At 39.6% G+C, this 27,230-nt stretch overlaps 1 long non-coding RNA gene across 7 annotated transcripts in view; it reads right to left on the bottom strand.

The window, feature by feature from the left end:
- Window positions 1-27,230, bottom strand: part of LOC140454081 (uncharacterized) — a 53,449-nt gene continuing 26,219 nt past the window's right edge. For all 7 annotated transcript variants that reach the window (XR_011952628.1, XR_011952626.1, XR_011952625.1 and 4 more), the window contains 2 exons: window positions 7,512-7,581; window positions 1-5,316 (listed from right to left, as the gene is read on the bottom strand). This is a non-coding gene — a long non-coding RNA (uncharacterized lncRNA). The remainder of the gene's footprint in view (window positions 5,317-7,511; window positions 7,582-27,230) is intronic.

Genomic DNA, 27,230 nt, shown 5'->3' with positions numbered 1-27,230 from the left:
TTCAAAATTTAAAAAATGAAAATTTATTGCCATTGTTGAATGAAAGAATAGAGATGTTAATTCTTTTTCATTTGATTTTGTTGCATGAAACATCCGTAAGCTGTATTATGATTACAAACACAATAAATGTGAGCATTGAAGTCAAATATAATCAATTGAATTCAACTATGTTTCAACAGATAAAATAAAAATTGATATTTACAATGATTGAGAGATTGTGCACTGCAATACATTTGCAGTGGTTCATATACTGTGCCGTAAATCCACATTTGCGCGACCTACTAGATTGAATAATTATTATTTTTATTCTAAATCAGCAACAATTGAATTATCAAAGTCTGTCAATGCATTAAAGAATAATGAATAATCTCTTTTTGCAAGTGATTGAGCAATGTTTGGAAATGAACTGGAATTAATTCAGTTAAAAGTAATTACATTTTCCTGAATTTTAAGACTGAGATGACCGTGATCATTCAAATGAGCTAACATCAGATACTTGCAATGACGTTGAATGGGAAGTCATTGGTTCCTTTGTGGGGTAGGTGACCTGAAAAATAAAGGCATTTTCATACTGTACTATTAGTACTCAGAAATAATGGATTAAATCTAAATGTGAATCTCATTGTATGTGTTCAAAAGACTTATTTAAAAATAATTGTGCCATTATTGTAATGGCAATGACTTGATAATGAATGCTGTATTTTGAAGAATTAAAATGAATCAATATTTCAAAAGCATTTTGCTGTGATGTTGATTGGATATTTATTAAGATCAGTAAATTGAGGCATAAAACATTGTACCTAGCTTTATGGATTGAAGAAAAATGAGCCATTCAGTGATTATTGAGCAAAATTCTTTTTTTAAGTAAAAAATGTACGTAATACAAGAATTGTGAATTTCCATTAGACGGATTCCTTGTAGAGATATGTTACATCAATTAAATGATCAATATTATGATCAATGTTGAAAGATTTGTGTCAGAATTAGGAAGAGAATTCGTAAGTCATGAAAGTGAGCTTGAAACTGAACAATGTAGTCAATGACATGTAGCGTATATGTGATTTTAATAATATTGTCATTTTTGTACAATGATGAATAATGTTGGAATAGAAATGCCAAAAAAATCAACATGGTCAAAGCAGTTCTTTTCTCACAATGAAATGAAAACAATAATCATTTTGTAGCACTCATTATTTGAAATAGCAGGTTTTTAAATGTGACATATACAGTGAAGGCTAACCCTTTTGCAAAAATGTGGGAAGTTCACAAATTTAAAATGCAGTATTTGTTCAATTTGTAATAAAAATGGTTATAATTTGAATTGTCTCTTGTACACACACAACAAAAAAGGAGCTTAAAGATTGTTAGATTGACAAAGATTTGCTTTACAACATTATTGTAGTATAGTCAATATCTGTGATAAAGTAGAATTATTGGTTTAAACAATATAAATCAACATTAACGACTGAGCTGAAATATAGCACCTCAATTGCATTAACTGCATAGAATAGTAAATAAATGTTTATTGTTGTCATTTGTCCTAGGAACAATAAGATACTTACTCAGGTTATTCCACTGAATAGTAATCAGCTGATGATGAATATCTTTGTGTCGCTTTATGTGCACTGTTTTGTGTGAACATTGATTTCAATAAATTTAGATATTTACATGAATTAGGAACAGACTGATAACTGGGTGTGAAAGATCTTATTTAAGATTAGACAATTTTTCGGAATTCAGGAGGTTTGCTGAACAAAACACTGTTAAGTCATCATGCAATAAACTGGATTAGAGAGAAATATGCAAATTCAATTTTCAAATGAATGCACTCGGATATTTTCAGAACATTTCAATCGTACATTCAATATAAATAGATGAATGGAAAACTAAAAACAAATTTCAGACAACTCATAAACAGATCAATAACTAAAAATTGATATATAGTAGGAAGTGGCATTTGTTTATTTAACTGAAGAATAACTTAATTTTTTTCTAATATTTATACCTTTGAAGCATCAAGTTCTATCTTTACTTTGCATATTTCATCTTTGTGAATGCAACATTATCAAATATTTTGCAAAGAATATCGATTGAGTGTAATTAGATACATTCTGTTATTAGCGGACTGAAGAATATATATAGCAGATACTGTGATTATTGGAATGAACAACAAATGAAAACATATCTCATGTTGAATTGAAAGGCAATTCATTCGATTCTTAGATATTTTCTTCTCAACATTCAGAGCTGCTCTGGCACAGCTCTGTGCAAGGTGGGAATTGAAATTGGTCTGGTAACAGAGACACGACCAGACAACTCTGGTCTGGTAACAGATACACGACCAGAGTTGCACTAGATTCCTTCATAACATTCCCAACCAGGCTGGGCAGGGCTGAAAACTAATCAGATGTTTATTGCGATAATTGGATTGGAATTAAATGGTTGGATACTGTGTACAATCTTCTGAAAATTCAGTAGTAATTTACAATAATGATGGGAGTTAACAAATGTCTTAATTTAACATGATTTTTATGATCACTTGTGGAACGACAACTTGACAGAATTGTGTGATTACTGTGCATTATAAATAAAAATGAATATAATTATTCTATATGTTCATAAGTTCCACATTTTCAGAAATGCAAATTACAATGCTTTTGATCTACACGTAAATTGGAACAAAATGATGAATTGGTCAATCAATGTGCCTATTCAGCTGAAGACAACTTTCATTCTTTCTAAAATACACGATTTCTAAGTCACCATTTCCTGTGGTTGTTTAATGAAAGAAGAGAGATGCCAACCCTTTTTTGTGTGCTTCAAAAAATTCATGGGGATTTCAATGATGTTGCACGTGAAAAATATTCAATTGTTATTGTGATTAAAAACACAATAAATGTTAACATTGAAGTGATTTCTAATCAAATCAATTCAAAAGTGTTTCCAAGTTTAAAATGAAAAGCAATATTTAGAATGATTGAGTGATTGTGCATTGCAATGTCCTTGCATTAGTTATTATATGAAAACATAGTTCCACATGTACACCCCTTACCGAATTGAACAATTATTAGGTTTTGGCAACAAATCGATTTGAAATATTTTATTAATGAATTTAAGAATAATGAGGTATCTCCTCTTACTATTCCACTGAGTAATGTTCAGAAATGAAGAGAAATATTGCAGTGTAAATTAACTGGTGTTCTCTGAATTTCAATGGCTGAGAAGACTGTGATCTTTCAAATGAGCAAAAGTCAGATACTTACAAATGATGTTGCAATGGCAATTATTGGTCTTTTGTGGGCGTATTGGCCTTATCAAACAAGTTTTAATGTTGTAGCACTCACACTAAGAAATATGGAAGGTATTCAAAGCACATTGTACTTGTTATAAAGCCTAAGTTAAAGTATTGCGTAATTATTGTAATTGATAATTGTTTCTAAAATCCTGATAGATAAATTGACTTAATATTTTGAATGCACTTTGCTCTGATGTCGATTGTCTATTCATTAAGATAAATAAACTGAAAATTAAAATATAAAACGTGGCTTTAATAATTAAAAAATCTCAGCAACAATTGAACATCGTTCAACTTTTTTTTGGTCGGTTCATGTCTATTTTATTAATGTAACTTTTATCATGATAAATGTTTAGATAAATGTCAGAACTAGGAAGAAAATTATGAGGATGGGAAAGTGAGTATTATTATGCACTAAACATCGAGTTAATGACATTTGGTACAGGGAGTCATTTTGTAGCAAAAAAAACTAATAATTGTGTGATTATTGTTCATTGACAACTAATGTTGGAAGAAAATAAAACTACCTCAAAATGAAATTAAAATAAATATCATTTTGGAGGTCACATGATTTGAAAAATGGAAATTGTCACTTAATGTGACATTTGAGCTGAAGAATCGTTCTTCCCCCCGCCACCCCCATGTGTAGTCCTGTCAATAATTTAAAATTTAGTATAAGTTGAACTAAATAACAAATGGATGTTCCTCCATTGTTTTCTTGAAAACAAAAATTTAAAAAATTAACATGAAAATGATATCGCTCTGCAAGGAATAATTTCACAGATAATAAGTGTTTGTATTGAATTTAAATGTCACCATAGCTGTAGGAGTGATTTCCCCTGACAGGGAATGAAGACTGAGGAGATAGGCCGAACTCAGGCAAGTGGAAGATGTTTACTCATGCTGCAATGAGTTAATGCAGGGATCATCCCCCCGAGGCCAATCTAGGAAGGGAGGTCCATGACACACTAATGTGTACAGTAAAAAGCAGTATTTTTACACACCTTCTGTATTACAATGTCCACATGCAATGTGGTTACAGTCGTTCCATCATGATACAGACACCCAATCCTGTAGAACACCTAATCTTGGATGAACATCAATATGGATAGCCCGAATTTCCTATTGGTTCATGGTGTTTTACAGGTGCTATAATCTCCAGGCCTTGGGATCTCTGTGCATTTTATTTCCTCACATTACAAAATTAATTTCTGCAGTCCTTTGGGCCTCTCACTATGCCTTATTTACAATTCTCAAGAATATGTAATTAGAAAAGTTTTAAATGTTCTGAGCAATTTTAAAATAGTAACTATTTCTGACAATCAAACCCTGCCTGTTTCCCTGACAGCCGCTGTGGAAGTTAGCTGGGCTCTATCCTGCAGTTGGTGTTTATTCATTCACTGGGACAATTATTCTTTCATTAATGAAAGTCAGGGTTGGTCATTTTTCTGTGTGCCTGCATTCTCTTATCACTATCTGGAATATGACTGTCTGGAATTGCATGCTTATGGACTTGGAGTAGGATTGTACAAAATGTTCTTTTTTTAACTTAAGACTGAAACACACTGTTGGTCTTATTTATCTCCCCTCCACCATTTTGTGTTTTAATTCCAAGGCAGGCTACTCAGGGCTTCCCTACAGCAGCAAATCAATAAGGATTTCAGCATTAAAATAAAAATCAACATTCGCTACCATTAGGAAACTGTACCATGCAATATGCTTACGTCACTGAGACTTAATTCCACACTTAAAGCCGACTATACTGATTTGATCAATGATTACATATTAGATATAAGTAACAATTAGTGTTAAAACTAGTCACTGTAAACTTAAAATGATTAGAAATGTCATATTACAATCCGCAACATGTAGAATTGGAGTCGAAAACAATCAGATGTATCTTCATTTGTAAGGCTGAATATGAATCCAATGATTTCTGTGAACATTCAAATGAGAAGATATCAGATATTTCCTGTCAGTGTTGGATGAGGGATCATTGCTTGGTTTGTGGTTGTGTTGACCTGGAATAAAAGATAATTTTTTCTTAGTAAAATTGGCACTATGAAATAATGATTTAAATTGAAATGTGAATCTCACGATATTTGTTACAAAACCTAAATTAAATTACTGTGTGATTGTTGGACTAACAATGAATTGGTAATCTATTTTAGAACACTGACACATTAAGTGATTCAATATTTCCAAACGGGTTTGCTGTGATATGGTACTAAGCACATATGCTCTTACTTAAAAATTAAAATCATGGAAATGAAAGAAAGATAAATACACATACCATGCGCTTATTGTAAATTCATGCAAAACACAACTGTGGAATATGTTTAAAGCAGTTTTTCCTGAAATGAAAAGATAACTAGAATGATTAGCAGCAGGATGTAATCGCAATAAAAAATCATTCAATGTGACTATTCAGCTGCAGGCAGCTCCCCTTCCTTACACATATGTATAACTTCCAACAATTCAAAATTTACTCTGATAAAGAAAAGAACATACGCATGTAAATTCTTTTTTCTTGTTGACAAAAAAGTCACAAATTTGAATTTTTTTAGCTTTAAAAAATTTAACTATTACTGTGATCAGAAATACAATAAAACTTCATGTTGAAGAAAAATCAAATCAAAATACACATCGATATTCACAATAATTGGGAGAGTGAACACAACAATATCTTTCCATCAGTTAATGTACTGAGCCATAATTCCACTGCTATATCCCTTACTGGATTGATCAATTATTAGATATTAATAACTAAATTATTAATATGCTATCATTGAACTGAATATTAATGAGAAATCTCATTAATGTTTGAACGAGCAATGTGTCAACATAAACAGTAATTATTAGTGAAATGTCTAAGATATCTCTTTATAAATGAGGCTGAGATTACTTTGATTGTTGAAACGAGTAGCATTCAGATATTTATAATGAGCATTGGCTGCAAATCAATGCTTTTTGGTGTAGACCTGAAAGATTTTGTTATTGTAGTATAGGCAGTAAGAAATTATGATGTGCATCGCACCTTACTGAATATTTTCAAGTTTTCTAACAGGTTTCTGGTCCAATCTTCAGTTTAACAAGGGTAATTTTGGGTCAGAACATCAATAACTGCAAACAATTTAAACACATCTCCATCAAAGTTGCTAATCTGATAATTCAGAACAAATATAAAAAAATTACCTCTGTAAATTTAATTGACTATATTTTTAGATTATAGTCAAGTTCGTTATCTACTTATTTCCTTCCTATTTCTGACACCAGTGGCTAAATATTGATTAGATTAAATGTCATATGAGATAGACATTAGCTTTCTCTCAAAGATCTGTACAGCACAGGAATGGGCCATTTGGCCCATAATGTTGTGCTGAACATAATGCAAAAGAAACTCATCCCTTCTGCCTACCCTTGGTTCATATCCTTCCAAATTATCGAAATGAACATTAAAGAGCCTTAATGTATCTGCTTCCACCACCAACCCTGAAAGTCCATTCCAGACAGCAATCACTCCCTGTGTACAAAACAAATTGCCCCTTACATGCCCCTTGAACTTTCCCTCCTAACCTTAAACACATGTCACGTAGTTTTTGACGCTTCAACTCTGGGAAAAACTTTCTGACCGTCAACCCTATCTACGTATCTAATGATTGTACAGACTTCCATCAAGTCTTCCCCCAGTCTCCGCCACTTCACAAAAAAGCAATGTGAATTTTTCTCGCCTCTCCAAATCCAGGCAGCATCCTGGTAAATGCCCTCTGTACCCTCTCCAAAGCATCCATACCCTTCCTGGAACATGGCGAACAAAAGTGAATACAATACTTTAAGTATGCCTTAACCAAAGTGTTAAAATGTTACAACATGACTTCCTGACTCTTGTAACCAGTTCCCTGACCAATAAAGGCAAGCATGCCATTTGCCTTCCTAACCACCTAATTACTTGCATGGTCACTTTCAGGGAGCCATGGTCTTGAACGTCAAGATCCCTTTGAATAATAAAGCTGTTAGGGTCCTGCCATTAACTATCTACTTTTTTTTAACATTTGAGCTTCCAAAGTGAAACACCTCACACTTGTATGGATTAAACTTCACCTTTAATTACTCTGCCCATATCTGCAATTTCTCTTTTTCCTGCTGCATTTGACAACACTCTACACTGTCCCCAACTGCACTGAACGTTATATCATCTGCAAACTTATTAACTCACCCAATTAGATTTTAATCCATGTCACTTCTATATAATTGCATCGCAAACAGAAGGGTTCCAGTACAGATCCCTGTGGAAAAAAGACAGGAAATGAGGGAAATGCAGAATTCTTGAAGAAATGAGGTTTTTTCAATGACAGAATAATTCTGATGAATAATCTTCTAAAGTGAGATTTTTTTAAAAATTAACCCAATATTTTAATTCATTATCCAGTACAAACTGCTTTGAAAATATTGTATCATCTTAAGTGTTGCATTCTCACATTAAATATTATTTAATTGTCATTTCAATTATCACACCATCATGAGATTTACATTTTCGTTCAATCCATTATTTATTAAGGCCAGTATCATAATGAAACATTGACATTCTTTTCAGGTCAACACACCTGCAATCAACCAAAGTTCTCTCACCCAACACTCATTTTAACTCTCTCATTCTCTTTTATTTGAATTCTCGTATTAATGGAAGGATCATTAATCAGTCTTATCAATTAAGAAATTGCTAACTATTTTTCACATAAATATTTAATTTTTTTCCAACATATTGCACAATTACATTGCAATAGGGGTTTTCTCATCATTCTTAAATTTGTTATCAGCCATTTTAAAACTAATTATTACCAAAATCTAACCGGTAATCATTGTTGAAATCCAATATCTCCAGCTGTATATGTGGAACTATGTCTCAGTACATCAACTGATACAAACAATATTGCACTCTACAATCTCTTAATCTTAGCAAAAATAATTTTAAGTGTGGAATCTTAGCTGGATTGAATTGGTTGTAAGAAAAAGTGCAGTCTGAAGAAAGGTCACTGGGCCCAATTCTCTCCACAGATGCTGCCAGACCTGCTGAGTTATTTTCCAGCAATTACTGAGTTTGTTTGTGATTTCCAGCATCCACAGTTTTGTTTACAATCTTGTATTGATTGTATTTCACTTCAATTCTAACATTGTTACAGTTCTGATTATTACAATAAGAGCTAAGTATTTTTCATGTTAAGCATTATTTAAATTACACGTGTTCCTTGTGTAAATAAACCAGAATTAACAAATATTTGTTCTATGCTTTTACAATAAATCTTGAATTCTTAGAAATCACATTTTTTTGAAAATGAGGGAAGTTGTCCATCGCTGAGTAGTCACATTGAATGACTAATGCTTTATTTCCAATTCATGTGCATTAAAAAGCAGGTTAATTTTAACTTATGCACATGAATAACTGCTTCAAACAAATTGACTTACTTGATTATCATGAGATTTATGTTTATTTAAGACCATTGTTGCTTCGTTCCATCATTATTAGAAATTACTAATTCTTTTTATCCATTACACAATGGAACTGTCTAATACAATCCTAGTCCAATTATAACAATAAATATCTGAGCAGTTTTCCCTGTGAATAAACACAGTAAGTATGTGATTATAGTCCTGCCCTTCCTGCATGGGAATATTATGGTAATGTGTGTACTAGTAGACCAGGAGCCATGGGTTCAATTCCCACCTTCAACAGAGATGTGTCAAAACACCTCAGAGTTGATTAGAAAATATCTAAGTGTCGACTGAATTGCTTTTCAACCAACATTGTCTCAACTTGTAACTGTTGTTCATTATAATGATCACAACATCTTGAATTTATTTGCTTCACATCACTGATTAAAGTATGAATTGGGCTTGGACTGCTTTAGTACTTGAGAAGTAAATTATTTATTAACACTAAATAGTCACGAGATTATGCAAATTCCTTTTTCTATCAAATGTCATGGACTGTATCTTGTGGTCACTCTCATATTCACTTTCATTATCTTTTTATTTTCTTCTTAATTCAGACACAAATGTTTGAACACCGATAAAGTATGAATAAAGTATTATGCTGCTTCTAAATACCTCTCAACTTTTAATAACTTTGCAGTCTTAAAAATTATTTACACCGTAGAATCTTTAAGGTGAGGAGGAAAGATTTAAAAGGGGTCTGAGGGGCAACTTTTCCACACTGTTTTTCACATATTGGGATGAGCTGTGAGAGGAAGGGCAGTGGCTGGTACAATTACAACATCTAAAAGACTTTTGGACAGTTTATTGGATAGAAAACGTCCAAAGGGGTATGGGAGAAACACAGGGAAATGGGACTAGTTTAGTTTAGGAAACTTGGCCGGAATGCCAAGTTAGGCTGAATGGCCTGTTTCCGTGCTGTATCAGTCTAGCATTCTACAATTCAAACTTCACTGTGATTGGTCAAGGAAAGAACAAACGGGTGTTAATTCTATTTTGTATCCATAAAAAAGTGAGATGAATTTTAAATAATTTTGTCACATGAAATAGTTTGCTCTTATTGTAATTAGAAATACAATGAATGTGAGCATTGAAGTGAAATATAATTTAATCAATTCAACTGTGTTTCCATGGTTAAAATAAAAATTGATATTCACAATCATTGTGAGTTTGTACATTGCAATATCTTCACATTACTTCATGTACTGAGCCATTATTACACATTTATACCCCCTACTGAACTGAACAATAATTAGATAGAGCAACACTTAGATTTTCGAAAATCTATCAGTACACTTGTAAGAAGGAGAAATTTAATTTTGCTACATGACTGTGCAATGTGCAGACATGAACAGGAATTATTGCAGTGAAAAGTCGTTCCAGTTTTCTGAATTCATAAGGCTGAGATTACTGTGATTATTCAAAACAGCAAAAGTCAGTTTACAAAGCGTTTTGCATGCAAAATGATTGGTTCCATTGTGGGATAGTTAACCTGAAAACAATCGCATTGTTTCAATGGATTAAATTAAAATATGGATTAAAATAATATATGGATCTGACGAAACACATTAGAAAGACAAACAAATTATTCTGCAATTATTATAAGGATAGTGAATTCCTAATAAATGTTGTATTCTGAACAAATAAATTGACTCAATATTTTAAAATCACTTTGCTCTGATGTTGATTAGACGTACATTAAGATCGGTAAACTGAAGACTGAAATATAATACTTAGATTGATGGATTGAGGACAATAAATGAGCCATTCAATAGTTATTGAAGAGAATTATTTTTTGTCAAAATGCAGACAATACAGAAGTAATGTATTTCATTCAATTAGTTTACTTGTCGAAACATGCTATGTGATTTTAATTTATGTAATTTTATACTGATCGATGTTCAAACATTTGTGTCTGAATTAAGAAGAAAATAAAAAGATAATGAAAGTGAATAGGAGAGTGACCATAAGATACAGTCCGTGACATTTGATAGAAAAAGGAATTTGCATAATCTCGTGACTATTTAGTGTTAATAAATAATTTACTTCTCAGGTACTGAAGCAGTCCAAGTCCAAGTACAACAAGATCTGGACAATATCCAGGCTTGGGCTTACAGGAGGCAAGTAACATACATGCCACACAAATGCAGGCTATCACATATAAGACATAACCTAACCACCATCCCTTGACATTCGATGGTGTTACCATGACTGAACACCCACTATCAACATTATCCTGTGAATAATCATTGATCAGGAATGGAATTGGTCTCACCACATAAACACAGTGGCTACAAGAGTAATTCAACTCCTGGCTCCTGAAATCCTGTCCAAACGCGACTAGGCACAAGTCAGGAGTGTGATGGAATACTCCCACTTGCCTGGATGAGTGCAGCCCTAACAACACTCAAGAAACTTGATACCATCGGAATAAAGCAGCCCGCTTGATTGGCACTGCTGCTACTGAACATCAGTGGTGGTGAGGGTAGATGTTTGTGGATGTCCTAGCTACAATCTCTGCCTCTTCTTATTAACAAAGATAAAAGAATCTTACATTGCTCAACATTCTCATCAAAACCAAGTACAGTATTCACCCCAGCCCTCTTTTATACCAACCAGCAGCATTTCCACCACCAATAGCAGCTTCTCTTAAAATATTTTGTCAGTAACTTGTAATTAACTGGTTACTACAATTACAACTGAAAATGTGTTGCTGGAAAAGCACAGGTCAGGCAGTATCAAAGGACCAGGTGAATCGACGTTTCGGGCATAAGCCCTTCTTCAGGAAGGTCCTGAAGAAGCAGTGAACCACATTTTGAAATGATCTTTCTGAACATAATATAGATCAGGTTAAAACTGAAGTAGGTGTCTTACACAACTTGCTGCAAGGACACAGACAGTAGAATCTGAGGTGATCATGAGTATATGGAGGTGAATGTGGGAGACAAGCTGGGACTGTATTGGAGTAGTCACTGTGAGAGGGAACAAATGCTGGATGCAGGGTTTCAGCAGCTGATGGACTGACGCTCAGGTGAGCCATCGGAAACTGAGCAAGTGACCACCATCTAATAGGACAGAGAAACTGATCCATCAGCCTGAAACTGACTGACCACGTGGCTGTCAGTGACTCCAACACAAGTGAATGGAAACATTGCTCAGAGCCTGTTTCTGTAACATTCAACACAACCAGGAAATGGAAAGTGAATAATGAGCTGAAAACAAGGCCACTGCTCTGTTAGAGTCAAAATCATTCAATGTTCAGTTATTGGACATTATTGACTCTCAGAATATTCTAACCTGCAGAATCACAGTAAAAGGGGAAAGTAAACAACATTTTTGGCAAAGACAGAATGAGCCAACTGCTTGTATAAAAACAGCTCAGAACAAATGTGCTGAATCCTCCACAAACTGACAAACACAGGTACCATCAGTTTATAGATAGACAATGAAATTCTTCAGAAAAACCCTTCCCTGTTTATGGTGTGTGGTAGAAAACATTCTCAGTGAGAACTGCCACTTATTTCCTTTGAAAAGAATCTCTGTTTCCCCTCAGAAAAGCAGGTGTGCCCCAAACTTACAGACTGTCTTACAGACAAAGGAAACCTGATCAGGGACTCGCAGGTTAATTAAGCTATGAGTGACAGTCCATTGCACACAACAAGAGCTTAGACCACAACAGATTCTAGTGAGACCAACAATGCAATGAAAAAGGTGAATTAGTCTTAATAATCATGCAGCCTCTCTCAATCAAATAATCCCAGTCAACTTCTAAACATTTTAAAACTATTAATACCAATGTATACATATTTATTTACTTTCCTAATTTCCTCCAAAAAATATATATGACTATTCTCTTTAAAATATATTTTAAATGGTCAATTCATAATCACAATTCAGTTCCAATTATTCTTAGTGCAAAACAACTAGCAAACTAAAATAGTTTTCACGTCAATAATGACACTGGAAACTTTGTTATGTAGTTTACCCATATTTCCAAATATTGTTTTGGTTCATTATTCCAGTGAAGCTAAAATTCAAGTCTATTTATTTTCTCTGATATCCTTCCATTACTTTATTCCCTAATAACAATGCCCATGGTGTAATGGGTGACAAACATTAAATAAAATTGAATTTTCAATGCAAGAACTTGTACAAATAATCACATATTATTCAGTTCATTCATTATCGTTGATTATGAGGGTTATTTTCACTGTATGATCATGTTAAATTCACTTAAATAATCAGAGTAGAATTTTCACCTTTAAAGATATGTAAAGTGAATGTCAAATTATTAATATTTCAAGTAAAACCAAATTCACATTTTGCTCTGTGTTATTCCAGGAATGACAGGATGTGTTGAATTATTATGGGAAACAGGAACAAGTGAAGGTGGTGGCTCTCTGACGTGAGGCCTTAAAGCCAAAGGGCCAGGTGGTAGTTACAGTGGGGGAGGTACCGAGTGCCCCGCTGTCCTCAGAAGGCAGTGAGGATGGTGACACTGACTGGAACGGGTTAGATGACAAAGCATCCACGTATGGACAGAGGGACGACAATGGGTGGGATGACCCACCGCCCTATAAGGTCCAGAAGGCCGTGTCTGTGGCACCACTGGGCATCAAAGGTCAACTTGGACAGACAGTAGGGAGCAACAAAGGGAACTGACAGAAACCAAACATGAACCGTTCACCTGCTGAATAACAGATGTTGGTGTGTTAACACCCAGCCTGATAGAGAAATGGTAATAACGGGCCTTATTGGGACAATATGGATGAATTAGTTGAGGTACAGTCTCACCGATGATGGTGTTAGGCCAAAATCCTTTATGCCAAGATGCCCGGACGTGTACAGCAGAACCTGTCTCTGCAATGAGTGGGTGAGGGTTTGAGCCCCCCCCAGTGCACAGCCGATGACTCACTCCAGGCATTCACAGATATTACAGGGATACACTGGGGAGGGGACAGACTGAATGGGCTAAAATAACCTTGGTGTCTCAGGGAACCAAGGGTATTATCGAGGCTCATACAGAGAGGAAGCCTGAGGTGTGTAAGGACCACGGGGGATTACCAAACCCCAACCTGTGATGATGAAATAGGTTTGATGTATTTAACAGATGACATGGGACCCTATTTAACTGTAATTATAAACGTGGGACTGCCAGTGGGAGATCATTCTGATCACATTCTGAATTGGGCCATGAGAGCTGAGACAAACTCAGAAACACAGGGAGGGTAGTACAGTACAGGGAGGGTACTGCAGTACAGGGAGGGTAACCAGACCCACAATGTTACAAGGGAAGCAGGAAAGGGCACATAGACAAGGAACGTAGGCAGAGAGAGGGAGATAGATGTTCACATTGTGTGTGTGCCTGTGTTCACGTAGGCACATGAATATTCATTGACGCTGTGTTTGGGAACCAGCAGAACAAATATTAATAAAAGGAGCATCTATATCAGTTACCGAAACGGATTTGCCCCTCACCCCTCAATTACTAAAATGAGAGCAGTTGGAGAGGGAATCAAGGAAGCTGGATGAAATAAATCTGTCCCAATGCAGATCATCGATATGGCAAAATATATTCAGATATGGGAGTGTGAAACTGAGGAAGGGACCATTCTGGAAGTTGCCATTTTAGAACAGTTCAGAGCAACTATTGATGTAGAGGCACAAACTCTAATATGGGTACAATCTGGCCAGGCCCAGGACAGGAAGCAAAGGAGAGGCGACATCTCCAGAGTAGTTACCTTGCAGGGAGACTGGAACAGTCACAGAATCTGGGGAGATATAGCTAGGACCCAAACAGCAGGGCGGGTAACTCAAACAGGAATGTGGGTTATTATCTGTAGATCCTGTAAAGATCGAGGGCCCTCTCACTCCCCACCCAAACTGGATCCCATTAAAGCTGGGGCTGAGAAGGCAATAATTGTGACAGTAACAGATTGAGAGAAGCAGGGAATAGTCAGACCAACAGTATCCCAGACTAACTCACAGAAGCCGGACAGCTCATCCCACCTCACTATTGATTAGACCTCCCTCAGTAAATCTGCCACTAAAGAGTATCCTACAGTAGTGAACCACACCACTTTATTTAATGGATTAAAATTGCAACAGGATACAGTCTCAGCCCTTGATATTGTGAATGGGTTACTGTGGACCTAGAACGGTCAGAATAAGCTAGTATTTACTGTCTGAGGAAAGCAGTAGACCTGGATCCAGTTACCTCAGGGACCTCATAATATTCCAGTATATCCCACCGATATATGGCTGATGGAGTGCATCGATTTAATCTTACCAACACCTCATTGCCTCAGTTGGTGAGAAAGAACATATCCGGATATTACATAGAGTATTGGGTCAGGTCAGGCAGGCCGGGCTTAAAATTAACCCACAGAGCGTGGGAAGGTAGGGAGAGATGTACCTGGGACATCACATCAGGAAGATCAAATCAGGAATGGAGGGGGACAATCCCAGTGAAACGAAAGACCATGATTTCAAAACTATCCACCCGCACACTGTGAAGGGGTTAAGGCAAACTTTAGGATTGTTTAATTATTGGAGGACTTTTTTGGAGAATTACCCAGAAATGGCAGAACCATCACGAGCCCTGACAGAAGCGCGGACATTAGCCAGGTGTCAGGCAGTCAGCATATACACAGAGAGACAGCATGCCTTTGGTATAGTTCATGACCAAGTGATAGCCTGGGCTCGGTGAGGGTAAATCACCCTGTCTGTGGGCACGTAGAGCATGAAGGACAGGTCAGAGAGTTAGTGGAAGCAGCTAACTTTCCCAGTGAAGCAGCAATAATGAGAATTAGAGCTCACAAGGTAGTCAAAACCCCACACCAATGGGGCAGTAAGTTTGTGGATAAGGCAGGTGAATAGACAATAGGTGCAGGAGTAGGCCCTTCTGCCCTTCGAGACAGCACCACCATTCATTATGATGATGGCTGATCATCCTCAATTAGTATCCTGCTCCTGCCTTATCCCCATAACCCTTGATTCCACTATCCTTAATCACTCTATCCAATTCTTTCTTGAAAGTACCCAGAGACTTGGCCTCCACAGCCTTCTGGGGCAGAGCATTCCATATACCCACCATCTCTGGGTGAAGAAGTTTCTCCACAACTCTGTTCTAAGTGGCCTACCCCTTATTTTTAAAATTTGTCCTCTGGTTCAGGACTCACCCATCAGCAGAAACTTGCTTCCTGCCTCCAGAGTGTCCAATCCTTTAATAATCTTATATGTGAAATACTGACTGAAATAGTGCAGACATTTGAGGAGATGGCAATGGCCGTAGCTACAGAAGTGAGAGAGGAAGGTTTAAAGATATTCCCAGAAACAGTCCCACAACAGCAGAAACAGGAATGGGAAAAGGGTGGGGCAGTAATAGGACACGTCAGAGTCTGGATGATCCAGCAGTGCCACTACACTGTATAAGACAAACATTATTAAAAACATATCATGGGCTGGCCCATATTGGGGAGGATAAAATGCAATATCAGATGATCCACTACAATCCTTGCCTGGAACAGGGAGAAATACAGCAAGGTTTTGTCGAAGGTGTGTAGTCTGTTCACAGTGTGAGCCAGGGAAAGCAATAAAATGGAGGCAGCAGCAGGGACCCAGAGGCCCATGGGAACAATTACAGATGGATTTTACACACACACCCAATCCCAGGGAAGGAAGTCCTGCTGGGTTTTAGTAAATAGGTTTACTCAATGGGTGGAAGCATTCCCCTGCAGATTCTGACCAAGGGACAAATGTTACAGGGAACATAGCTCTTTAGCTATGTGCCCTGTTTGGTACTGAACAGAAATCCCATCCCCCATACCACCCCCAGAGCTCTGGGACAGTAGAAGGAATGACGCAGACACTGAAAGCTAGTCTGACTAAGGCTCTCTCAGAGACAGGACAGCGATGGGTTAGAGTACTATTTAGCAGCCTAATAAAACTGAGGACAACCCCAGCAAAGGGGACGGGACAGTCCCCCTTTGAATTAGTGACTGGATGGACTATGCAGATACCACAGGGTATGGTAGTGGGAGGGCCGGAGATGTGCAATGACAAGGATAGGGTTAAACCATTTGTAAAAGAACTGGCAAAGCAGCCGCATGAGCTGAGAGAATCAGAGACTGGGAAAGGAAACATGGAAATATCCGAGCTGACATTCCAAACTCTGGAGTTCAGGTCAGGGGGAAAATATTACTGGATCGTATGAAGTAAACACATCAAAATGCTGGACTTATCTGGGGGAGCCAGAGAGGGACCTTTCCCATCCTGTATTAGTAAGGAGCTCTGAATAAACATTGGTCGTGGTGCTCAGCACAGAACTCAAGGCTCCTCTTTGATATTTCTTCCAGTAACAGTTGTGTAGGGGTATGTTGCTGGCTGGAGGTCTGTGACCAGTGCCTCTGTTCCACAAGGGTCAGAGCTGGGACATCTGTTGCTTGTAATATATATAAATGAAAAGTTTGAAAATGTAAACGTTTTAATTAGCAAGTTTGTAGATGGCACAAACTGTTGAAGTTGTGAATCGTGAAGAATGATGTCAAAGGATACAGCAAGAAAGAGATGAGTCAGAAAGTTTTGTGGGGAAATTGCAGATATATTTTAATTCAGACAAGTGTGAGGTGATGCATTTTGGAAGACACAAAGCAAGAGGAATTTGTACAATAAACGGAAGGGTCCTGAGCAACACTGATATACAGAGGGATCTTCAGTTGCAAGCTGAAAGATCCCTGAAAGTGGTGAAGGAGGTGAATGGCAGGCTTGCCTTCTTTAGTCAGGGGAGTGATAATAAAACTATGATCAGGCCACCTTTCGGGGATTGTGTGCCGTTTTGATCACCACATTATAGGAAGAAGGTGAAGGCTTTTGGGAAGGTGGAAACAGGTTTACCAGGATGTTGCCTGGATTGGGAGAGGTTCGAAAATCTCGGATTGTTCTCTTTGGAAAGTCAATGTCTGTGGGGTGACCCAACTGGCACAGAGTTTGTAAACCATGGTTTACTACAGAAATTGTATCTCTTGTTAAAAAGAAGAAAGAGGCTTATGTGTTGATGAGGCAAAATGGTACAGATGAAGCAATAGAGAGTTACAGATCAGCTAGGAAGGATTTAAAGAGAGAGTTAAGAAAAGCAAAGGGAGGACACGAGCAGTTTTTAGCAAACAGAATAAAGGGTAACCCTGAAATTGACTGCGGTTAAAGTACTGCCCACATTTCTGATCCCCTTATTCCAGGGTTGATGTGATCACACCAGAGAGGGTACAGAGGAGATTGATCAGAATGTTTCTACAATTGGAAAATATCTGCTCTGCGGAGAGATTGGATAGTCTGGGGATGATTTCTGAGGAGGATGAGCTGAGATTTAATTGAAGTGATAAAATGCTGAGGAATCCAGATCGAGTGTCTAGGAAGGAGCTATTCATTAACTGAGAGGTCAGAAACTGGAGGATTTAGATTGAAACTAATTCCCAGAAAGAAGGGGAGAGGAGAATTCATTTCACTCAGAGATGGTGGGGAGCAGGAACTCATTGATGTGGTGGCAGAGGCAGTAACCAGCATCACATTAGAATAAAAGGACATGGATGTAACTGAGATGCTGGAACATGCAGGGCTGCGGACTAAAGTCTGCAGAATGGGATCATTGTGATTGATTTAACATTTCTCCAGAATATTAAAGTCAAGTCCAATTTGAGAATTTATGAACATCATCCGACCTGAATTCCAAATGTCAGAATAAATTTATCAGAAAGTTCAGCACAGATCGAGGACACTTGGCCTATCCTGCATGTGTTGGCTGTAATAGAATGACCCAGGCTTTACAGCGTTATGTACTCACCAATGAGAGCAGCAATTTCAGACTGTGTACTCTGCCCTCTATGTTGTTATAATCTGTTTTTTCAATGTATTTCTTTCAGAGCTGCTCACCTTGTTTCCTGGTTTCTTTCCCAGCCCTAAATCCATTCCCCATGGCCTTGAGGGACTACCATTTCTGCAATTTAATTTCTCCTGCCTTCCCCCGTGTGACAGACTGTCTTTTTGTCCTTGTCTCACCCCCACCTTGCACACAACTTGTTACATTTCTGATGGTTCCCAGACCTCTGTGACTTCACTGCGCATCCTGGGTCAGGGGCACAAGTTGTGAATTCTCTTCCTCATGAGATAATTGGAAATCTGTCTGGCTGCAATTTCCCCCAGATTTTATTTTGTAAATAAAAGAGGATTTGCGTCAGAGTCAAGTATTTGTGAGCCTTCATCCACAATCCTGAGCACTTAGACATAATATGTGACCCTCCCACAGATGTGCAGGTTTGATGGATTGGCTGTGCTAACATGGCCTGTAGTGTGTAGGTAAGGTGGGTTGTGTTAGCCGTGCTAAATGTGGGGTTATGGAGGTTGGGTGGGACAGCAGGTCATTGCAGACTCGATGGACCGAATAGTCTCTTTGTGCGCCTAAGGGATTCTGTAATTCTAACTAGTTGTGATTGTTGTCACATTTTCCTAAGTCCAGGTTCATTCATCTCAGGTACACATGCTACCTTTTGTGTTTCTGTGTGTGCCCGTAGTGTTGGTAAGGGGTAAATGTAGGGGTATGGGTGGGTTGCGCTTCGGCGGGTCGTGTGGACTTGTCCACAGTCTCCATGATTGTGCAGATTCAGTGGATCAGCCATGGGAAATGCAGTGTTAAAAGGATGGAGTGCTCCAGGTGGGATGCTCTTTGGATGGTTGGTGGGGTTTGATGGGCCAATGCTCTCCTGCCACACTGTTGAGATTCTATTCTATGATTGTGGATAAAGGCTATTCTATGATTGAGGATAAAGCAGGGTGTTCTTGGAGAGGCGGTAATAACTGGAAAGCTGAATCCAAAAATCACCACCTTCACCAAAGGAGATTTTCGGAAAATGACAGATAGTCAGGTGGATTAGCATTCCAATCTTAGATAGTGAGGAAGCGTGTAGGAGATAATGATTTTGCAATTTTAAACTGAGGGGAGACAGTGATTTATGGTTTTAGATTGTGTCGTACATTCGCAGTGTGAATGTCCATCCTGTACTTTATTACAAAGCCAAGGTCACTGACAATGAAAACCAAAACACCCAGGAAACATCGCCTCACCACGTAATCTGATAAAAGAATTCTGATAAGTCTGGTTGAATTTAGAACAAAGATGAAAAGTTGGAAGATTAAATCCAATCCCAAGATCCAGTGCTTAAACAAAAGGAGACGACAATAGGATGAGGCAGGAGTTGGCTAATGTAGACTGGAAACAAAGACTTTATGGTGGGAAAGTTGACGGACAGTGCGGGAATATCAAAGAAATTTTTTGAAGTGCTCAGCAAAAGTATATATCAGGGAAAAGGAAGGACTTTAGGAAAAAAGGAATAATCTGCCATGGGTGGCTCAGGAAATAAGGGAGTCTATCAAACTGAAATAGAATGCATACAGATTGGCAATGACCATGGAGATTAGAAAAACTTTAAAGATCAACAGAAAGCGAGATGGGATTGGGGGAGAAAAGTGATTAATAGCTATCCCCAGGGCTGGAATAACAGTTTATACTGCTAGAGGGGAACATGATGTTTGGGGAACATATGGCCTCTAATTGTTGAAGCACTGAACTGTTACCATAGAGATAATCCTAAGCAAGTTAAAAATCACAGCACACTCCAAAAGCTTGTACTTCCAAATAAACCTGTTGGACTATAACCTGGTGTTGTGTGGCTTTTAAACTTTGTCCACCGGCTCCTCCACATCAGAATCCTGATAGACAGCCCCACTGAAACTGAAGTGCCTATCACATACTTGAGGGAGCCACAGGGGCGTGGGGGAGGGGTGTGTGGTTTAACCACAAAGTGCTGAACTGAACTAGACTTTCTAACTGCCGTTGCCATGGAGATAATACTGAGAGACAGTCTCTATTCAAAGTCCCAAACCACAAAGGTATAAGAGTGGGAGCTGTACATTGGACAGGTGGGGAGTTACTTGATGCTGCCTGAAGGTGTTTTGCTTGTACATATCCAGGTAACTGCCATGTCTCATCAATAAAGTCTCAAAGAAGACCTCTCTGAGTTCTGTGCCTAGTTATTCCTATCCAGCAGGGTTCAGGAATATGAGCACACAGCAGTCAGTCTTCACAGTGGAGGATACGAAGAACATGCCAGTAATTGATAAGGAGACTGAGGAAGGTGAGGACCTAGATAATAACCATTATCGTGAGAGTTAGAACTGGATATGCTAATGTAGCTAAAGGTAGACAAGTCTCATTGCCCTGATGGGATACATCCCAGGATACCAACAGAGTTAGTGGGAGAAATAGCAAATGCACTTAGAGTCATAGAGTCTGACAGCAGAGACAGGCCCTTTGGCCCATGCTGACCAGAAAGTCCATCCACGCTAACTCCATTTCCCTGCACTTGGCCCATTTGCTTCTGACCCTTTCCTATCCATGTATTTGTCCAAATGTCTTTTACCTGTTGTGAGTGTTCCTGCCTGAACCATTTCCACTGGCAGCTCATTCCATATACATACCACCCTCTGTGTAAAACAGTTGCCCCTCAGCTTCCCTTTTATTCTTTCTCCTCTAACCTTCAACTGATCCAATCAAGCCGTCCAATCCTTGAGTTCCTGGGAAAAAGACTGAGTGCATTCACCTTATCCATGCCTCTCATGGTCTTATACACTTCTAGAAAAGAATCCCCTCAGTTTCCTCTGCTCCAAACATAAAATCCTCCCTTGTCCAACCTCTCCCTATAACTCAGACCCCTGAGCCCTGGTAACATCCTTGTAAATTGTTCTGCACTTTTTACAGTTTAATAACTGAAACCTCCATTACATCCATCATATTTCCAGTGTTTCCCTGCGGGGCTGGAACCGACGGGACAATGCCAATGGATTACAATCCATGATCGAGAATGAACCCCTTTACAACCATCCCGTTTTCATAGTGTTCCCCATGGTGCAGGTATCCTTGTGTCTTTCTGGTTGCATGGTTAATTAAAGACTTGTCCTTTTACAAAGCAAAGTTGTGGCTTCATTGTTCCTGGGAAATGTGCCATGATTTTTCAGACTTTCAAAAACAAATGAACTCTCTCTCCACACTCACCACGCTGACATGGACTTGGCTGTGTCTCAGTACTTTTCCAGTCACATTGAGATTTGAAATATTTGCCCACGGACAGAATGCACACCTTTCCATCCAGATGAAAAGGCCAATGATATTCAGATCGGCACGGATCAAGTAACTATCAGATTTGACCATGAAGTTCAATTTGTATTTCTCATCCGCAAATCCACCCTTTCAGTACCATACAACAGAGCACACAAGTTACCACTGTTAATACAGGATGGAAATTCATAAGACAATTGTAGTATTAAACTGTAGTTTTCTTGTTTCCCCCAAAGCTTTAAACCTCAGTCTCACAATTTCTCTCTTCTGTGAACTGAAATCCAAACCAATCCCCCCACTCCTTTCCTCCACACCCAGTTCTCACACACTCTCTCTTCGAATCCAGTTTCCTAGCTCCTGATGAGAACCATCCTGCATACACAGCTTCCTGCACACTCTGGCCAAGACCCATCTTACTAAAATGAGCCAAATTAGAATTCTAATTGCAGGCCCATCCTTGTCCCTTTCCATAACAACCCTGAATCTTCACAAAAGAGTTCTAATAACTTTCTGCAAAACGCTGCACCACTGATAGTCTGATCACATATCAGGGTAGCAAGAGAAGGGCCATTCCCCTGGGTCCTGCTCCTAGAGGGATGAAGCTGCTAATGATAGATTAATCCCTCACACCCACAGCCTCCTTCCCAGGCACTGACCTATACTGTGCATAATCCCACAATTGCCAGCACTGCACCCATGCACTTGTCTCCCCTCCTACAGCACGAGCTCCCGATCATACAGGAGTCCAGGTGATTGACAGCAGCTGCTGCCCAATATATCAGAATCCCTACAGTATGGAAACAGGCCCTTCGGCCAAACAAGTCTATACCGACCCTGCAAACAGTAACTTACACAGACCTATGCCCCCTAACTAATTTAATCAATACTATGGGCAATTTCGAATGGCCAATTCACCTGCCCTGCACATCTTTAGATTGTGGGAGGATGCACAAACCCCACACAGACAGTCGCCCGTGGCCGGAATCGAACCCGGGTACCTGGTGCTGTGAGGCAGCAGTGCCAACCACTGAGCTGTCTCTATAGGGTGGAGGGGGCGGGGCTGGAGGACTGGGACAACAAGATTGTAAACAATGAATGAATGTGGTGAACACTGGGGGATGGACAGGTCAGTGAGGGACAGGAGCAGTGCAGCAGCAGGAGGGGATCCTGGACAAACTGAGCAATGGGAGAGTCTGACAGGAGAGAAACTACAGGAAGGGTCTGTTTGGAGGCTCAGGCAGGGACAGCTGGGAGACAGTATGGCCTGGTGGCTTGGGCAGGTTTACTAATCAGCCTCTTCAAAGATGCTGTTACTCAACTCTGAGCCTGATCCTCCTGATCCAGAGGTAAGGACACGTACACTATTTCCTGGTGGGCAAGGGATACAGGGACTGCCTTTCAAAAGGAACTCCCCTGTGTTGGTGACATGAACAAGACTCAATACAGACTCACTGAGAAAATGCTGGCGTCCTTGAACTTCATCCAGAATATTAACACCTATAACTGGGCAACGCAGACCCCAATGTACAGAGTTAAATCCTGGATACCAATAACAGCTTTGTGCATGGGAAATCATATCTCATGAATTTGACTCAGTTTTTTTGAAGAAGTAACAAAGAGGATTGCTGAGGTCAGAGCATGGACATGATCTACATGGACTTCAGTAACGTGTTTGACAAGGTTCCTCATGGGAGACTGGTCAGCAAGGTTAGATCACATGGAGTACAGAACTGGCCCGAAGGTAGAAGGCAGAGGGGGCTTTTCAGGCTGGAGGCCTGTGACCAGTGGAGTCTCACAAGGATCGGGGCTGGATCCACTACTTTTCGCCATTTATATCCATGATTTGGATGTGAACATAAGAGGTATTGTAAGTAAGTTTGCAGATGACACCAAAATGGGAGATGTAGTAGCAGGGAAAAAGATTACCTCAGAGTACAAGAGGATCTGGACCAGATGGGTGAATGGGCTGAGGAGTTCAGTTTAGAAAAATGCGAGCTGCTGCATTTTGGAAAAGCAAACTTTAGCAGGACTTATACAGTTAATAGTAAGTTCCTGGTGAGTGCTGCTAAACAAAGAGTCCTTGGAGTGCAGGTTCATAGTTCCTTGACAGTAGAGTAGCAAGTCGATAGGATAGTGAAGGCGGCAGTTGGTCTGCCTGTCTTTATCAGTCAGAGCATTGAGTATAGGGGTTAGGATGACATATTGTGACTGTAGAGGACATTGCAAAAGTTGCCGAATCAATATTCCATTTAATTCTGTTCTCCTTCCTATCAGGTGGATGTTCTTAAACTTTAAAGAGGTCAGAAAAGAATTATAGCATGTTGCCAGGGTTGGATAGGCTGTTTTCCCAGGAGCGTCAGAGGCTGAATGGTGACCTAAAGAGATTTTTAAAATCAGGCTGGGCATGGATAGGGTAAATAGACAAGATATTTGCCCTGCAGTGGGGGAGTACAGAACTAGGGGACTGGGAAGGAGGGTCGGCAGACAGAGAGTGGTTGGATTGAGAAGGGTGGGTCAGAAATGGGTGGGGAAAGAGAGGGGGGGGATAGAAAGGGGTGGCACAGAGATAGATGGGGACAGAAAGTGGGTTTAGAGAGGAGGGGAACAGACAGGGGGAAGGGGGGGGGGGGCAGAGACCAACAGAGGTAGGGGGAGAGACAGACAGACAGGGGGGAGAAAGAGAACAGACTGTTGGGGGGTGGGGAGACAGAGCGTGGGGAACAGACAGAGTGGGGGGAGGGGGAGAAACAGAGTGGAAAGATGGAGAGTCATTTTGTAGATCTAAAACTCAACCCAGTTCCTGTTTTCTCATCCTGACCTTAATTCCCTCCGAAGAGCTCAGAACAACTGCTTAGTTCTTGGAAAGTAGAGTTTCAGAGAGATCAGGTGCTGAACATGGCATTTGGGACACTAACATTGAATGGAATGCGCTGACCAATAAATGGACTCTGGTTCGATTCCACTGTCTGTGCGGTGTTTGCACATTCTCCCTGTGTGTCTGCGTGGGCTTCCTCTGGGTGCTCTTAATTTCCTCCCACAATCCAAAGACACGCAGGTTAGCTGGATGAGCTTTGGGTAATGGTAGGGTACAGAGTTAGGGTGGAATGCTGTTCCGATGGTTGGTATGGTCCCATGGGCCGAAAGGCCTGCTTCCACACTGTAGGGATTCTGTCACTGAGTATAGGGGTTAGGAGGGCACGTTGTGGCTGAGTCGGGCATTGGGGAGGCCAGTTTTAGAATATTACATTCAATTGTGGTCTCCCTGATTTCAGAAAGATGTTACCAGAATAGGACTCAACCTCTGAATGACAAGTTCCTGGGAAGTGTTGACAGACAAAAAGACCATGCAGTGTGGGTTGACAGTTCCTTGAAAGTGTGGTTGAAGGTAGACAGGTCAGTGAAGGTGGTGTGCGGTATGCTAGCTGTTATTGGGCAGTGCATTGAGTATAGGCGTTGGGAGATCATGGTTCGGTTGTACGGTTTATTGGCTCGGCCACTTTTGGAATCCCCAGACTGCTTTCAATTCCAGTCTCCCTGTTATAGGAAAGATGTTGGGAAACTTGCAAGAGTTCAGAATGGTTTTACTAGGGTGTTGCAAGTATTGGAACACGTGAACCATAGGGAGAGGCTGAATCGGCTGAGGCTATTTCCCTGCAGCACTGGACACTTTAGGTGGCTTTATTGAATTTTATAAAGTTATGAGGAGCAATGATAGGGTGACTAGCCATGGTTTCTTTTTTCCTCAGGGTAGGGGAGACCAAACAAATGTGAATCTTTTTTCCAAGGTGGAAATGACAAATTCTATAAGAGAGATGGCAAGTTTCAAGGATATGAAAACGAAACAACTGAAGATGCTGTAAACCAGGAAGAGAAACAGAAGTTTCTGGAAAAGGTCAGCAGGTCTAGCAACATCTGTGAAAAGAAATTAGAGTTAACGTATCTGAGGAAGGGTGACCAGACCCGAAACTTTAACTGATTTTTCTTCACAGATGCTGCATGATCTTCTGCGCATTTCCAACAACATCTGTGCAAGTTTAAAGGGAGTTGTTTGGAGTATATACCTGAGAGGAACTTTATAAAGTGCGAGTCAGACCACATCTGGAGTAATGACAGAAGGTTTGGTCCCTTTATTTAAGGAAATACATCATTTCATCAGAGGCATTTCACAGAAGATTGACTGGGATGATCCCTGGTTTGCAGGGATTATTTTTTAAGAAAAGGCTGAAGAAGTTGGGACTCTACTCACTGGATTTGGGAAGAATGAGAGGGGATCTCATTGTAACATGTAGGATTCTTAAGGAGTTTGACAGGGTAAATACTGAGAGGATGTTTCTCATCATGAGGGAGTCTGGAACCAGATTCTGGGTCAGTCACAGAATCACGGATTCTGTTTTGGATTCGTCAAGTTTAAGGCAACACCGACACAGGTCAGGGGTTTCATAAGCAATGGAGCTGGGGTGAGGTGGAGACAAGCAACATTTTAAGAGATTGTAATTCCTGGTGTTTGTGATTGTGTAGATGTCTGATCAGAAGGTCACCTTAGGGTCAGATATGAGAGCAATATTGTCAAGAGTGTGGTTCAGCCTCAGACAGTTCCCAGGGAGAGGGAGGGGCTCAGCAGTAAGGGAAATGAATTTGGAATAGCAACTGAAGGCAATGGGTTTAACCATTGCAACATTCGGTTGCAGGAAATTGCAGCCAATCCCGCAGTGGGAGCGTGATGAGCAGTTTGATAACTGAGTAATGGAGAGGGATGATGGGGAGGGAGATCTGGGCATTGTCAGTGTACATGGGAAACCTAACACGGTGCTTTTGGACAATGTCACCTCCTGGCAGTATGTAGGTGGGAAACAGGAGGGACCAAGGACACCAAATACAAGGAATTCAGAAAGGAAAGGGAGAGTCAAGATGGAGTAGGTTTTTGCAACAACGGTGGGGTCAAATATTAGTTTGTAGCAGAATGGGAGAGAAGGACATAACCAGAAAAGACAGACAGGTAGAACAAGGAACAATATCTGTGAATCGGTGAGGGGGAGTGATGAGGAGGAGGAGCAGCCCAACTCCAAAAGCACTATTCCTACATTAGTGACATCACCCAACTCCACCCTAGTCTCAGCTCATTTACTGAAATACTCGTCCATCCTTGTGTTATCTCCAGACTTCATTATCCAAACACACTCCTGGCCAGCCTCCCACATTCAACTTCCATGTAATCTCAAGAGTATCTAAAACCCTCCTGCCCAAGCGCTCACTTGTACCAAAACTTGTTGATTCATCAAA

This window comes from Chiloscyllium punctatum, chromosome 28, assembly GCF_047496795.1.
Source record: "Chiloscyllium punctatum isolate Juve2018m chromosome 28, sChiPun1.3, whole genome shotgun sequence".
Classification (NCBI taxonomy): Eukaryota; Metazoa; Chordata; class Chondrichthyes; order Orectolobiformes; family Hemiscylliidae; genus Chiloscyllium; species Chiloscyllium punctatum.
Note: the sequence above shows the minus strand (reverse complement) of the source record. Positions and strands in the feature narration are given on the sequence as shown.